This window comes from Polyergus mexicanus, unplaced genomic scaffold (assembly GCF_030449975.1).
Source record: "Polyergus mexicanus isolate NDT 795.1 unplaced genomic scaffold, iyPolMexi1.0 SCAF_6, whole genome shotgun sequence".
NCBI lineage: Eukaryota > Metazoa > Arthropoda > Insecta > Hymenoptera > Formicidae > Polyergus > Polyergus mexicanus.
In genome coordinates, this window is record NW_027223326.1 from 8,084,010 (window position 1) to 8,100,665 (window position 16,656).

Here is a 16,656-nt window from a genome sequence, read left to right on the forward strand (position 1 = left end):
AGCAAGTTTGTTTCACATAATCGAGAGTTTGAATTGATAATATATTCTTTAGGAATCTATAATCATTAAGATAACGATAAAAAAATTAGTTAATAATTAACAATGGCAGGATTAAAATATTTATTGTTTGATAAGCAGCGTTAATGTCTTTTTATATTACTATCTACTGGCATGTAAGAGAATTATGTAGTCTTCTGAGAAGAGATAGATGGCAGCATGAGAATAGAATTCACTTTTCTTACTATAATATTCTTCTAAAAAACTCCCACAAATCTTATATAATATTTTATAATATTATTTTATAAATATTCTATTTGTTCATGTTTTTACTAACATAGACAACTAAACATTTGTAATTTTTTGTTATGCAACCATTATGGTTGTGTTTCGATATCATGCATAGGCTGTGTTTCGATATTCACTGCCAGTACTGAAAATCTATAGTGTACATGTGAACTAAACTATAGATTTTCAGTACTGGCAATGAATATCGAAACACATTGTATAGATTTAAAAATATTACTGTTTCCATATTTTTTATTATATAATCTAAATTTCAAGAGTACACAGAAATATTTAATTCCTAAACATGCACAAATAATGACATATATTTCATACTAAAAATTGACTGTTGCTTCTTACTAATCAATTTCAATCTCTAATCACAGTAGCAAACGACAAATTTATTCATATATATCCACGGTCATATGAAATTTGTAACAATATATTAAGGAAAAGGTAAGAGAACAGCCAAAATTAAATATTTGATATTTTTTTTTTTTTTTGCTTTGCATATCTAAAAAATATATCCATCAGTATCTAAAAACGGAACAGCGTGTCGATTCGATGCTTGGAGAAAATCTTATATTGTATTTGATAGATAAAAAGTAACGTGTGGATTCGTGAAAGACCTATTAAAGTTTTCACAAATTATTATCGAGTCATTTAGCGTTGGCATACTAACAATCACGTGCAAATAAGACTGGGATTCGCGACAATAATGCAAAAATTCCCCCACTTATTTATTACATTCGATCCATTCGCGAATTGATGTGTCATGATCGCACATTTGCATCTCACTTCGGGAGATCCTCTCTCGCGCATAATTCATCAACCGTTTATTTATGGACATTCTCACGCATCTAATGGATTCACGCTTCGTTGCAAGGACGTTGTTCTGCAAGAAACAAATACTGGGATTTTAATTCATAATGATATTTTGGATTTCTGGGGACGACAATTCTCGAAACTTGTCGTCTGCTAGATTTTTGATAAACTTGAACTTGATAAACGTGATATTTTCAGATCTTTGAATTCTAGATGTACGTGATTTTTATATAATTTATATATAATTATTTTGATTTTATACATTCTGATGATTATAATATTCAAATAATAATATCGCGAATTGAGAAGCATAAAATCGAGAAAATTATTTGATGCATCTGTATGCAAGCATAGGCAAGAAAGAATTTAGGCCGCGCGCGATGTGTGTGTGTGACTAACAATACAATACATATTTCTCGCGAAAGAGGACAGGAGAGGAATGGAATACGGCGATATTCAGTCGGTCATATTTAGTTTCTCGGTACGGCAATTATCGGAGATAGTTTCTTAAAGTATTTTTCGGATCACGAGGGAGATTACAATTCGCACGTGGGCGTCTTTGTCTTCGGCTGGCAACGGCGCAGCGTCCGTTTCCCAAAGGCGTGGCCATTGATTCGTCTACATCTCGGTCACACATCGTGTAGAAAAGGAAAAGAAATCCCGGATTGATCTCACTCTGAAGTATTCTTATAGCAACACCCACATCCGCGGCTTGCGGCCATTCATCGGCAGATTCTCTGTCCCGCGATCGACGATTCTCTCTGTTCGACCTCTCGCGTTGCTTTGTATAATCGTCTTTATGTTCCAAACGGTATATATCATGTACTCACGGCGAGTTTCACCAATGTTGTTTAACGTGAACGATGATTTAACCAGATCTTCTCTGTCCTTTTATCTTTATATTACGACTCGAGAGAGGGAATCGACTAATTGTAAGCTGCGACTTGATCTAACTCCTCTGTCTTGTAAATGTATTTTTTTTTCGTTAGTATTATGTAAATATAATTTTATATTATTCGGTCTAACTCTGATGTAGCGTATTACATCATCTCGCACGATTTAAATAAAAAAGGGAAAGAAAACGTCACATGCATCACGAATAATCACGTTATTATATCGTTTATTTTTCTTTTGTAAATCATTAACGAAAGAAAGGCAATGAATCAAGACAATGTTTAATCACCTACATCCAAAAGAATTTTAATTGAAAAGTTTGGATTTCTTAGCCAATAAATTTGCGCTGGATGTGGAAACTTTTATAGAACAGTTGCCAAGAGAGAGAGAGAGAGAGAGAGGCACATAGTGATGCTTTCGTAAAGATGCCGCAATGCGTCTAAAAATCTCTGTTTAATGAATATAATACTTAAATTTTGAAATAAATTCTTCATTTTTCTAATCTTTACTTTTCTTCTTCTACGGAAAAGTTATATTCTCGATATCTCTCTTCATTTTTATATTATCGACATTTACGACATTGTCAAAAGCTTTATGCTCGACGTGAATTAATATACGAGCCGCATACAGAAATTTTCATCTTCAATTAATTTTCATAATTTACATAATATTAGAATATATTTATATTATATATTTATTATATATTTATAACATTTATAATTTTAGAGTTTATCAAATTCGGAATAGAGTAAAGCAAAATGAATTATTTCTTCTATACTTTTTTAATCTCCATTTATTCATATTTTAAATATAATTTATTTAAATTTCACCATATTATTTTATTACTAGACTAGAAACACTGATTAGTATTCCATATTTTTTAGTATTATAAATTCTACAATAAATGCTAATTATTGTCATTATTATTAATCAAATCAAGAAGTTTTAATTTGATTTGTATGTTTAGATACGTTTATCTTTATCCTACATATTAATACATATTAATTAAATTACATATTAATATATAATATAAGAAATTGAATTGATCCTTAGCGTTAATTGAGATATTAAATGCAAATGATTCTGAATAATGACAACAAGATAAAAAGGTAATTGACTTTTTATTTTTCCCTCCTTCCTTCCCCCTTCTTTCTGTCGCGTTCTTCGAAAAGTAGTTGATTCCAATAAATATTTCTCTTAATCGATTGTCCATTCTTCTATCGCAAAGATATCATTAAGTCGGTCCCCGTCATCACGATTACTCCGGTCGACGCGCGGAGGCTGCGAGCGAGCGAGCGTGCCAGCCAGCCAGCCGGTCAGCCGGAGACGCCGAAGTCGAGGATGGAGAACCAACCGACGACTCGAGAAGGCAGTGCACGCCCGGCTGCCGACACGAACGGATGGCCTACGTTGTCGCTCGCGCCATCACCACGCTCGCCTCGTGATTTTCCTTCCTGTCACGCTCGACCGTCGCTCGCCGTTTTCAAACCGTATGATGAGTCGCGCTTAGGTGCTTAAAGAGAGAGAGAGAGAGAAAGAGAGAGAGGCCAGTTTATAACAACATCGTCTCTTTGTCTTTCCTACTCCTTTTCTTTCTGCCGTTCTCTTTTTATTTGTGTCTGTCAGTCTGCCCTCTTGTCGTTTTTTATTTTACTCTATTGTCTGACGCGCTACTCTCCGCTGGTTCTAAAAGAAACAAAGAAAGAAAGAAAACTGTACGTGAAAAATCTTTGTATGACGCGTGTTATCTTCGTCGCGTAGATTGATGGACACCTACCGCACGAAGCGTCTGTTCACGTGCATACGAGAGATTGCTACTCGACACTACAGCGGTGTCGCACGTGCGCGATATACATATTGAGAAGCTGCGTCGCGGGCATGCGCGCATACGTGCACGCGTTACGTGCGTAGGTCGCGTGCAACACGCGCACGGATAACGAACGAGCGTGCGAATCTACGAAATGAATCGTCGCCTGTGCAATCCCGTTGACGGAGCAGCCGGAATCATCAACCGCTGACGTTGTCGAGTTACCATAGCAGCGCGCGTGGCGATCAGCTGATCGTCGGCATCGAGTGAGCGAGCCCGCCCGCCCGCCCGTTCGTTCGTTCGTCGGCGGCAGTCGGCCACCAGCGGCTTCCTTCGCGCGTCATCGTCGCCCGTCGTCGCACGTCGTCGCACGTCGTCGCACGTCGTCGCACATCGTCGCACATCGTCGCACGTCGTCGCACATCGTCGCCCGTCTCCCACCCGTCGTGTCACCCCGTGCCGTCCCGTATACGGCAGTACGGGCGCACCGACGACGGTCAGAGGACGTTTTTCGGTGTGTATTTACCGTCGGCTCGCATCACGACACGCGCGCGCGTGCCCGTCATGCCGGCAATTCGCGATAAACGTGCGTCCGCGGGCGAACGATCGTCGGCGATACGAGTCGTCGGTCGCGACGAGACGATCATCCGTCGGTGATCAGTGGTGCTTGATGACGACAGCATCGGCGTGAACGTTACCGCGGAAAGTCCCGGCGGCAAGCAACCATCGAGCGTCCGCGACATTTTCGCGCGCATCACACGCCCACGGAGAAGTGCCACCTCCGACGACGGAGAACGACAGTGCTGACGATCGTCGTCGCCCGAGCAAGCTCGTCCGCGACGAGCATCGAGCGTCGTCGAGATTTTTCGCCAACTGTATTATGCTCGTCGGTCGCGAGTTTCGATCTTGACTGTACATAATCGCGCGCGACCATCGGACTCGCGCACGAGCCGAACGTCGACGAGCGTGTGCGTAGCACCAGGAGCAATGTGACCCGTGGCTCAAAACATAGTGCCGGGACGCGCGAATGTTCGTGCGTGATTTTCGCAGTATCTCGTCGTCGTCGTATTATTCGAAACGCAACGAAACGAGCGCGTGCCACGGTAAGCACGTCGAGCGAGCGCCACTTGTCGATTTCGCAATCGGCAAATTCGCTTGAAAATTTTCAAGCTCGCGCCCTCTCTTCCTCCTTCCTTTCCTCCCACCCCCCTCCCTCTCCCCCTTCCCTCCTCCCGCCCAACCCAATAACGCCGTGAAGTTGCGCTGGCGTCGAGATTGAGATTCCCGACGCAGTTTCGACGGATCGTTCGGCGACACGGGATGCCGCTCGGACTTCGGCCCGTGCCGGAGAATTTTCGCGGAAATTCGAACTAAACTTACCGTCCGCGATATATCGTCGGCTCGACCGCGAGCGTGATTACGCACTGTCTGTGACAATCGTGTTCATTGTGCCTCGTGCGACTAATCGCGCGGAAGGATTCTCGGAACTCGGCTCGTGATCGAGCGCGCGTGTATCGGTTTTCGGTCGGGTTTCGTGCGCGCGTCGTACGGTTCATGGGAAAAGTGGAGAGTCTGTGATAGGCGCCGCTCGGATTAAACGAGGAAGATGCGGCGGGGGCTGTAGCAGGTTCCGGCAAGCAGTTCCCCGAGATAATTCCGGTGGGTAACGTACGTGTAAATTTAAGTACCCCACTTGCTATAGGAGGAAGCTAACATGGCGTATATTTCTCAATCGACAAGTTCAGAGCGTGTCACTGTTTACAAACATGGCGCGCCACGAATATTTCGTACATATATATATTGTATATATATATGTATACGTTAATACTCCCAAATTCGCGGAAAGCGAGTACATATGCTAGCCATAATTTCTCCTTAGCGTTATCTCAGAATTCGGAGTCGATTTCAGTTGGCATGTTTCAAGATATTATTCCCGAATTATAAAACGTGAGAATGAAAAACTCTTTGTCGTGTAAATTTTTATTATTTGTTGGTTAATTTAACGTATAAATTTTAAAGTGAAATTTTTATTTGGAAGATTTTAATATATTAATTATTATATAATGTTTTTTATATCCGCAATATAAAATATATCCAAAATTGTAACAATAATATAATCTCTCTCTCTCTCTCTCTCTCTCTCTCTCTCTCTCTCTCTCTCTCTCTCTCTGCTTTCGCTAGTAAAAAATCTATTTCAAATTTAACGAAGAATGCTACGTATTCATGTAGTCGTTAATATTTTGTGATATCTAACACATTATTCTTTCAAGGAACTATCTTTTTTATCGTGTATTTAATATTAAGCGTCTCACACAGTTACGATTATGGAAATGCGATACCACCGCGGATTGGGGAGGGGGGGGGGGGCTTCCGTACTCGAAGAAATAACGAACTAACCAATCGGATAGAATACGCACATCGAATAGAATACGCGAGTCGTCGTCGGTCAGTCGTCGCAGAGTCGACGAACCTCTATCGATCTTTACCTTCTATCTACGTTCATCCTCCCCCGTTTGTTCACCGTGCGATAGGAATGCCAGTCATTTCTATTGTCGTTTCTATTGTATCGTCGCTCGTCAAATTTTGCGCTTCGTGACCTTCGGGAACGAGAAGCGAGGATCATTTCCTCTATTTTGATATATTCTCGATTATGTCGTGCTCCGTTATGTGACTTATGAATATTAACGCAAGGAGGAGATTAAGCCTGTGACTTTTAATCGGATTTGAAAAATTTTAACTATCTATATACGTTAAGGAAATTTATAACGATAAATAAAGTTAACAGATAAGCACTAAAAAAAAAAAGTCTCTTTTAATATTTGTATTATGTATTAAATTACCTCTCAATATCGATATATATATATATAAAATCAGATTTTGATAATAGTAATACAAATATTAAGAGATTTTTCTCAGTGCTTTTTTGTCAATTTTATTTATTGCCATAAATTTCCTTGCGGTATATAGATTGTTACAATTTTTCAAATCCAATTAAAAAAAGTAACAGGATTAATAATAATAAATATATAATATATTTCTCGAGAAGGGAGAAAAGAAGAAGAAAAAAAAGAGGAAGAAATAATGAGAGAAAATGAGCGAAGGTCGCGATAAGCGGAGAAAAAGGCAGCGTGCATATTGAAGCAAATAATGATAGCGTACGCCACTAATAGTGTGATCGATGATAAACGAATGCCGCCCGCATAGTGACACTTCGCATAAGACACTCGCCACGCGCGATAAGCGGTTGGCAATAACTGAAGATGTGAGATCGCAGTAACTATTCTCCGCCACGAAACGCCGATATCTTTCTCGTGTTGTTGTATATAATCGTTTCTTCTCACCATTCAAATGCTGAACGTGCACTCGAGAATTTTCCTCCATCCGGATAAGTAGAAATTCCTAACGCGCTCGCGATTCATAATCATTACTTAATCTTGCTTGCACCGGGATTCGTTTATGCACAAATCTGTTATCTTTATACCGGGAGAGTAAAGATATTCCGAAGTGGATACTCAACCATGCGTGTTACCGCGTGTATTAATTTGTCGGAATGGCCTTTACGAGAGCGATAATTGCCAGGCGCACAGTTGGCAATGCAAATTATTTTATATATCGCGATAGAGTATAAATATATTAATAACATATATACAGAATGTAATTGAAAGCTTGACAGCTAGAAATAACCATCAAGTATGGTCTTTATGAGATTAGTTATGGGAGAAGTGATTATCATTTTTTATACGCATAAATATATTGTATATAGATAAAATACAGGATATGTAATGCGTTACGATAGAAATAATATTTTTTTTTTTTTTATTATTATTATTTATAGTATATCTATGAATAGCAATATGGAATAATATTTGCACAGGGAGCCGGGCAGTAAATATATTTTCTCTCTCTCTCTCTCTTTATTTTTACAATAAAATAATTATACATAGCTATATATAAAAAGATAATATAAATTTAAAAAATTAATTCTTTTTATATAAGTGAATTATTATGATATTTTTGAGTTAATTAATGTAAAAATTTTTACGACGCAATTATGTACGAGAACAGTGTCTTCGCATAAAGCATTCGAGAATTCCGGGCTCGCCACTGGTGAGGAGGATAAACGCTTAGTTGTCGCGAGGGTGGTCCGTACATAGTGACGTGAAGCTTCGCGTGTCTACGTATATATGTGCATGTGCATGCACAGAGCGCGTCTTAATTTGCGGTCGCACGTTCCTGATTCGGTTTACTCGCGGCGATGCAACCCGGCGAATAACATTTTCTCGCAGTCGCGTCGTAAGCCATGCAGGACAAAACGGAAAGAGGAGAAACGCAGTGTTATTAGTCGCTCGCAGTTATTTCATTTGCGGATTCCTTCGCGGCTTCGGGTGTAGTAATTGTCAGATTTACGAGGGACTCGCCACCGAGAGACGATCTGACAAGAGCCCCGGCGACAAAACTTCGTCGAAGCGTATCCGGAAAGTTATAACCCACGAGAAGTACTGTTAATCGCCTAACGTGAGAATCCCGCGGCATCAATGATAGTTTAATGCCTGCTTTCTCGCTCTTTCTCAGCTTCTCCTCTTTCTCTCTTCTTTTCCTCTCTCTTATTTTATCTAATCGGGAATCGGTGCGATATCGACGCCGGCGCGTTGCATCCATATCTTATTATTAGTGGGATAGCGCATCTTTTCAGTTCTCTCCATTCTAGGGCATACAATTATTTTCTCTCTCTCGTTAATTCTTCACAGTTCTTAAATTTTGGATTGCGATCTTTATTAAATTTCTAATTATCTCGGCGATGTTATGTAGTTTTTTTTTTCTCCCGAATAACTCGTTAAATATAAATTTTTGCTGTTTTTTATTTGAATTCTATAAATTCAGTTAAATTACAAGACGGTATTAAATTTTAAAATTATACTTATTTTATTTCTATATTATTTTTGCATTATATTAAATAAATATATTTTGTATTTTAATTCGAAATTCAACATTTAACATTAAATAACAGTTTTGCAAAAAAAAAAAAAAAAAAGTCGAAATTGCGTGAACGTGCATTTATCTCATTCATTTAACGGCTTTACTTGTGAATAAGCACTTACAAAAAAATCTTTCCTAATTTATTAATGTTTTGAGCTATCGCTCTAACATAATCTGTTTTGACCTAATTACTATAATTTTTCCAGATGGGATTTATGTGAACGTACGATTCTTTTTCTCGAATTATAAATTGCGCGAAAAATTGCTCATTAATCGCTTGTGTAGCTTCTAATTAGGCAATTCAACATTTAACAACGATTTATTATTACTCATTCTTGGTAAAATTTTTTTATTTGTCAAATTTTCCAATTTTGACCATGTCTTTATCACGCCTTTAACGTTGTATACTAAAATTTTTATTAAATATTTAGTTTAGGTCTATTCGGAGTACAATCGTTATATAAATACATGAAAAATAAAACTTAGAATCAGCGCAATTACATTCTGTACACTCCGCAAATTTAAATACAAGGAAGAATATTGAGAGACATTTTTGGATATTTTTGTGAATTTTGAGAATACGTGTACATTTTTAATATTACATCTTTATTTTATTATTCGATATTGAATATCTATTTTTTTCTCTTTACAATCACATCTAATGTAATTAATATTCTAAGTGGAGTCCACGCACACACACACACACTTAAAATTGAGCAAAGAGCAAAATTTCATCATTTATTTGTCTCTCTGAATTGAATTCATACGAACCGTAAGATCGTAGGTTTTTATTTACCGACTTAAAGACCATCGATACTTTGACATTCCTGTTAAAAAAACGTTGACTGCAAATAGCTCAAATAATCTCTAGGCGCAACTAAAAATCATTCAGTGACACCTCGTCGCACACAACGACCAGCCTTCCTCGATGAGACACTCGAGTTGCGCGCGAGACGTGTTCTACCTCGCGTATTCCTTATTTACTCAAACATCGAATCGGCAGAGTGGTTTGCGGAACAACCGCACGGTCAAACAGGTGGCGAGCCGCGGCTCTTAACTGTAAACGGACGTTTTCGATTCTTAGGAAGAGATCGGCCGCACTTGAAATGCCATCGGTTTCGATCCGACCTTTCTCTCTCTCTCTCTCTCTCTCTCTCTCTCTCTTGTTCACGCATAACGTTAACTTTACAAGCGGATTAAAATACACGCGTGTGCTCGTGCCCGCACGGATAGAGCAACGAGCATTGCATAATATTCGCGCAACCGTCATCGATGAGATCATTTCCGCCACTTCCTGACATTGATTCTCGTAAACTCGACCCACGTGTAAACGCACGTAATCTGCATTTAACCGGCGCGCGTTCCTACGATCGGCAGCGCGGCGGCCGAGATAGGCCGGTGCCTGTCAGATTGTTGACACAACCAGTGACACGTTTAATAGGATTATTTATGCTCTCGGAGGCGCTTAAACGGCCCCTGCGTCCGTATCGACTTCATCTACCTGACGTCGCGTAGCATAATTATGTCGACACGCACGCGGCGTGTATCTCGTCCCGGCCGCGTCGACGACGCCCTGATCCCTGATCCCTTCCTTGAGATGGGATTTCTTGATGTATATGTTACGATACTTTCACTGCGATCCTTATATCCCTGTATCGGGCATAATTTAGTTATCGATGTAGGAAATATTAATTTATATATTCATCATATTATTAATTTCCTTCACGATCCGCGTCAAGATTTCGTACATCGGTTAGCGCATATATCTCGTTTAGTATCCTACAAACGTATCCTAGTAAAGCATGTTCATCTATTTGACTAATATCTTTATTTAAACTTTTCTTAAAGATTTCTTTAAAATAACGAACGTTGATGAATATAACAACATGATTATAAATAAGAAATGGCTCAGGGCTATGCTTAAAAAAAAAAAAAAAAAAGTTGAATCTCTGAAATATACTAAAATATTTTATATAGATACAAAGCGAGAATAATATGTTGATAGTGAAACAAGAGGAAGATACGTGTCTCGCGTAGATTGGCGCATTTCCTTTGAGCAATCGTGCAAGAGACGGGAAATTATGCGAGTAGGTTTGCATAAAGTTGACATAATGAGATTGTACCTTGAATTATGAGAGCGCTAACGTTATAGACAGTAATTACTCGCCCCGATGTAGATTGAACGTTTCAGATATATATCTAATGTTAGTTTTTGTTACTGTGGACTTTCACTGGTTAATTGTTGATATCTAATTCAGTGTTTGCGTAGAACGTATCGCTCGAATGCGTACACGCTTATGTAAGTGTGTCTTGCGTATATACTATACATACACACACACACACACACACACGTGTACAGAAACCGAACAGCCAGCCAGCCGGCGATTTTGAGATGAACTACGGGCTTAACAGTTGGATAACCACCACCACCACCACTACCAATAGTCGTTAATTACACTCGTTTCAGCCGTCCGAAAAAAAAGAAAGAAAAAAAAAGAAAAAAATCATTGCGCCAAAGCTTTATTCTGCGTTTCTTAAGATCTTTGTTGTTGTATACTCGCGAAAGACACGCGTGTATGCGTGGTCATTTTCATGACCATTTTAACGGCGCATAAAAAATTTACGCGCCCATTAAACCACAGTGTGTCCTTATCGACCATATATTATGTTCGACTATGCTTTCAAGCTGCTTAAAATGATATACCATACATCAAACATTGTATACGTAATAATAGCTGAGAAACAGGACTTCTAAATTATTATAATAGACCATAATATCTACGTAATATATTTTCAGTGAATTTATATATACTTCAATCTTTAAATATTCTGAAAAGTATAATTTTTTTTTGCATCCCTTGTACATGTTTGCCGAGCAATTTTGATCTCATAACCGATAGCGATTGTTCACGTTATCGTTTTAGATTCAAAATTGCGTGCAAAGGATTAAAAGAGAAATTAGTTCAAGCCGTAAACTGTTTATCAATCGATGAACACCGACCCTTTTTCATCGCTGTCCCCCTTGCTTTTCGTGTTTACCGACTGAACTTTTCACTAAAGCCGCGAGTAATTTTATGTAACCCTTTGTGAACGTGGCTTTCTCCTACCGGAACTTTTCTTTTTATCCATCGACGAAACGTATTAGGGCGTTAAATCGACCGTAATCCGACCGTAATCGCATAGCAACAGCTCTCATCTTTGTCTGCTTTGAGAATAACCAATTTCGCGCGAAGCACGATGTAATTGCATCTTTAATTGGCTTCGATTAATCGCTTCTCGTCGTACTAAAACGCCGACGAAAGCGTTTGCGCTTGGCTTTCAGACTGTCTCGACGACTCTCTTCGATAGCGAGAAAATGACGGATAGACGACGAGACGGTGATAAGGCGATAAATTATCGCGATACGACGGAAAAGCGTGTTTCTCTCTCGCTGAGAACCGCTGTCGACAATATAATGCGATATAAGCACGTATCACAGACGACAAGCGCTCATTAGCATACAATGCGGGTTAATAGGATCGTACGCTGACAGCTACCGTTCAATATCGCGTCCTCGTGTCGTTTTAGTCACCAAGCAAGTGGCAGATTACGGTTACACCTACAAAAATTTTATTCGCTTTCCTTCAATATCAGTTTCGCGTTTATCAGATGATTAACAATATTTTTTTTTTTCCACTCACGTTCTATATTTAGAAAATTATTTTATCTTTATACATTGTTAAAAGATAAATTTATAAAAAACATTCTTGGAAAAATATTTTCATTGTTTTAGTAAAATAAATATGATACTATAAATTTTTTAATAAAAAGAATTTAAGTGTTTATAGTTTTATTTATTTATGAATAAATATATAAATATTTTTTTGGAAATACAAGTTTTATTAAATCTTGCACTTTATCAATCAAATTTATCGTGAAAGAAACAATATTTTTACTTCGATGAAATATGTAATCATTTGTCATCATATACGAATATTTCATTATAAACGGTTAATCATTATTGTCTATTTCTCTTCGCAATTCATCTGTCAAAATTGCGTTGATTATTCAATACGATAGAACAAGAATTGAAAAAAAAATAACCGATGACTAAGTCATTTATCTCTTTAAATGATACAGACGATGTACAGATTAAGATGTTTCTCTTATTTGCAAATAATATCGCGATAAAGATTGTGCATATACACGTGCAAGTGAAGAGAGCAAAGATACTCGTCGCTGTTTATGCCTTTACAACGAGACAAAGGACGACGGCAGTGGTGAAAAAAAAATGTGTCGCTACCGATTATTATAAGATCGTATGATTAATTCCGCTGACTAATAAGACGTATCAAGCCCTGTCGGCCGTTATCGCGCGCGTGTTTCTTTGTCTCCGTCAATTTTTTCTTCGAAGACGGAGACACCGCGCGCCGGAATCCTTTGTCAACGCGATTTTTCACCTGCGATTTATATCGCTCGTCGCGATATACAATAGGTTGTACGCGTAATTGCGCGTTTGTACGTACAGTTCGCCACACGAATTGCCTATCTGCCCTTGTACGTACCTGGCCGCTGCGATATACGTGTCCCTCCCTTGTCGAGGTAGATAAAACCAACACGACCCGCGGGCATTGTGCACTGGCCGCTATTTACACGTCATCGTGTAATAGCTTCAACTGCGTCCCTCATTACCGCGCCAATGCAACGAATGTGTGCGAATGTGTCAGTTTTAGTACAGGCAGTAAAAGACGTGATAGGTCCGCGTGCGCGTTGTGTATGTATATATGTAATATGTAACGTGCGTGTGTTACGATTGCTGTTTTTGCTCTCAGGCAACGCCATGGCACCCGTTAGACGGTCGCGCGCGCGCGAGCGCTCTTTCCATTATCGGTCTCGCCGGGCTTTCGAACGAGAGGATTAGACGGAGTGATAAGTCGACGTGATCTGAGAACAAACGGTAGCGTTACTCGAGACCGCGGGAATATATTATGATCAATGAGATATACATATACTGCCATTTATAAGTTTTCGAATATTGTTTATTTTCTGATGTTTACGTTTCTTTTTTTATCAAGTTAGTTTGGAAGTTTATACGTGTTCATTATGCAGATGTTTTAACAAATTATATTTTTCTGACATCGATAAGAGAAAAATTAAAAAAAAGGGACGCAATAGAATCTTTAATACACATATTTTCTGTTTAAACGTATATATGTATAATATATAATAAAAAATGCTGTAAATTCTCAAGAATACAATAGCAAAAATAAAAAGTTACAATATTAAAGAGCAAAGTACATTTTTTCAAGTAGTGCTTACACATATTTATCTTTTGAATAATTTTTTTGTATTTATCGGACAGAACAAATTATTAATTTTTTTATATTATTTTATTTCTTTTTTCAGATTAAAAAATTGTTTCGCTATTGTTTAAATCTGAAAATAATTTTGTTTACAAAAAAAAATGGAACGATCAATGGAAATGCCGCAAGCGACACAAACACAACACTTTTGCGTAACAGTATGCCTTTTGATTTAACAGATTCGCGTTAATTATTGAAAGCTGTGTCCCGTGTCGATCGAGAAAGGCTCGATTTACGAGGTGCGGAATCTTATTTACCCGCGTTCCATTATCCAAGCGCGCGCGCAAGAGTGTCAATGTACAATTTTACAAAGCTCTACAAGGATCCCGGATCAGTAGTTGGCGCAAGAATTCGCCTAGCCCGAGCTAGCCCGTAGATCCTGTGCGGCGCAGTAAAAACGTCAATGGCTAGGCAATAAAATTAAACGAACACTCGCTGGCACTTTGCCGCCAATGACCATAATGGCAGTAGGTAGCAGTCGATGATCGAAAACGCGATAAAAACGATATAGATTTTACGTCTCTCGCAATGGCGCGAAACACATCTGCCGGTGTAATAAGTGTGATGTCGCGTGACTCTTGGAAAAACTTTTGGATTAGGTCTAATGAGATGTTTCTTTATTTTTAACGCACGGAACGGCTGTCTGTTAGCGACCTTTTTTATTTGTTTCTTTTCTATAAAAAAATCAAGCTGCCTTTTTTTTTTTAAATCGAGAACGATTTATCCAGTAGAGAAATATTATCTAATTTATTTCAGAAACATCTAATGAAGATTCCTGCTAAAGCTATACCTTTTCTGAAACTGTTGAAACAGTAAACATGTTATTCGAGAATTAGCTGAATCGTAAGCAGGTGCAACTTGATTTTACCAACGGTCATTGTTTTGCGGATCCACAACTGGAGTTTCAACAAAAATAAAATAATTATAATAAAGGTGCATATATATATATATATATATATATATATATATATGAATTATAATTCAAATTTTTATCAAAAATGCAAAAATATTTCGCAATAATAATCTTGCCTTGTACAAGCAAATTTTCGTTGTACATATTGATGCAGATTAATTACAATGATATATTTAAATTTATATTGTCAAATATGAAATTATCATAATTTTTCTTGATCGAGCGAAAATATACGAAGATACGTTAATGCTCCAACTATACCACTGCGATATCACAGATATATATATACACTTTGAATATATATTTTTTTAATCCGGTCACCAGCTGCCACGTTGCGAGACAAGTACAAGTACGTACAGCGCACCTAGCTCGAGACAGTCGCGCGTTCGTGCTTGCGGACGTTTCCTCAACGCAACGTGTCGCAATTCGGAACCTAAATCAGCTCGTTAATTGTCATTCTTTCACGTGAAACGATAAAATCTGATATCGCGGCTCTAGGTATTAGCTGCACGTATACAATTCGCTGCGCGATCTACATAATGCTATCTGGAACAAGAGTTTCTTCGGCGGCGACGCGCATACATGCGACGAAACGCACTTTAACACGCTCGTATCGGTGCGTATTATTATGCGACGCGTATTAGAGATCGCATTCAGCGCAGACATTATCATTGCGCCTGTATGTGTGTTCATGTACGCACATGAGCTGTCCCAAAAATACATGCTTTGATAATCTTCCGAAAATTCTTTGCGTTAGACATTATTTCTTTCTCAAAACTCAACTATCAACTCAAAATGTGACGTCGTTTAATATCAACGACATATTATCTTATCGCGAGGCGCAGATTCGAATCGCAAGTAAAAAAATGACGACGTTATTTTATCGTTCATACAAACACTTATATGCATATATGCATGCCGACGTATGCATACACCCAATCTATGCGCGGGCACGATTCGCTTTCGAAATACTTCGATAAGATCTCGGCCGAACGAGTTTTAAATTAATGTCAATGTTCACCGCGAGAAGGAGGAGTTTATTAATATTATTTAGTCGTGCGCCCGCGTAATATCCGCGCCCGTTCTAGCGTCATCGCGATCTCACGCATAGTTAGAATATCGCGATTTTTAATCCGAGAGAAAATCTAAGACAACCGACAATTATTTCTGTGGGTATTTTTTTTGCAATTATTGCGACACTGTCCAATGATTATATCTTGAAGCAGCTATACATGATTTTTAAACGAATTGATATCGACGAAATTTTGCTCAGACGATATATTGTATACTATTATCTTGAATTGTTGTTTAAAATATAAGAATCAGAAAAAGAAAATAATGAAATAATTTTTATCGGTAAAAAAAATTTATTGGAAAAGATTGCCGGGCGATATTCTTCATGGAAAGAAAATGATTGGCTCCATGTGAAGAATTAGGCAAGATTATACTAATTATGATGCGCTGAAATAATTGGTAATCGCGGCCTCCGCCGCTTTCTAACGGTGATGATAGAATGAAAGTCGGGTTAGCTTATAAAGGGTGATTAGATTAATTAATCGAGACAGAGCCCGATAGGTTAGCGAGATAGCAGGCGATTTCACAATCATTGGTAAGGT

General features: G+C 38.3%; 1 protein-coding gene across 1 annotated transcript in view; it reads left to right on the forward strand.

Moving 5' to 3' along the window:
• Positions 1-3,957: 3,957 nt before the first annotated feature.
• Positions 3,958-16,656, forward strand: part of LOC138933964 (Krueppel-like factor 3) — a 296,223-nt gene continuing 283,524 nt past the window's right edge. Inside the window, exon 1 of the mRNA XM_070297274.1 lies at positions 3,958-5,467. The gene's annotated coding sequence lies outside the window, so the exon portion shown is untranslated. The remainder of the gene's footprint in view (positions 5,468-16,656) is intronic.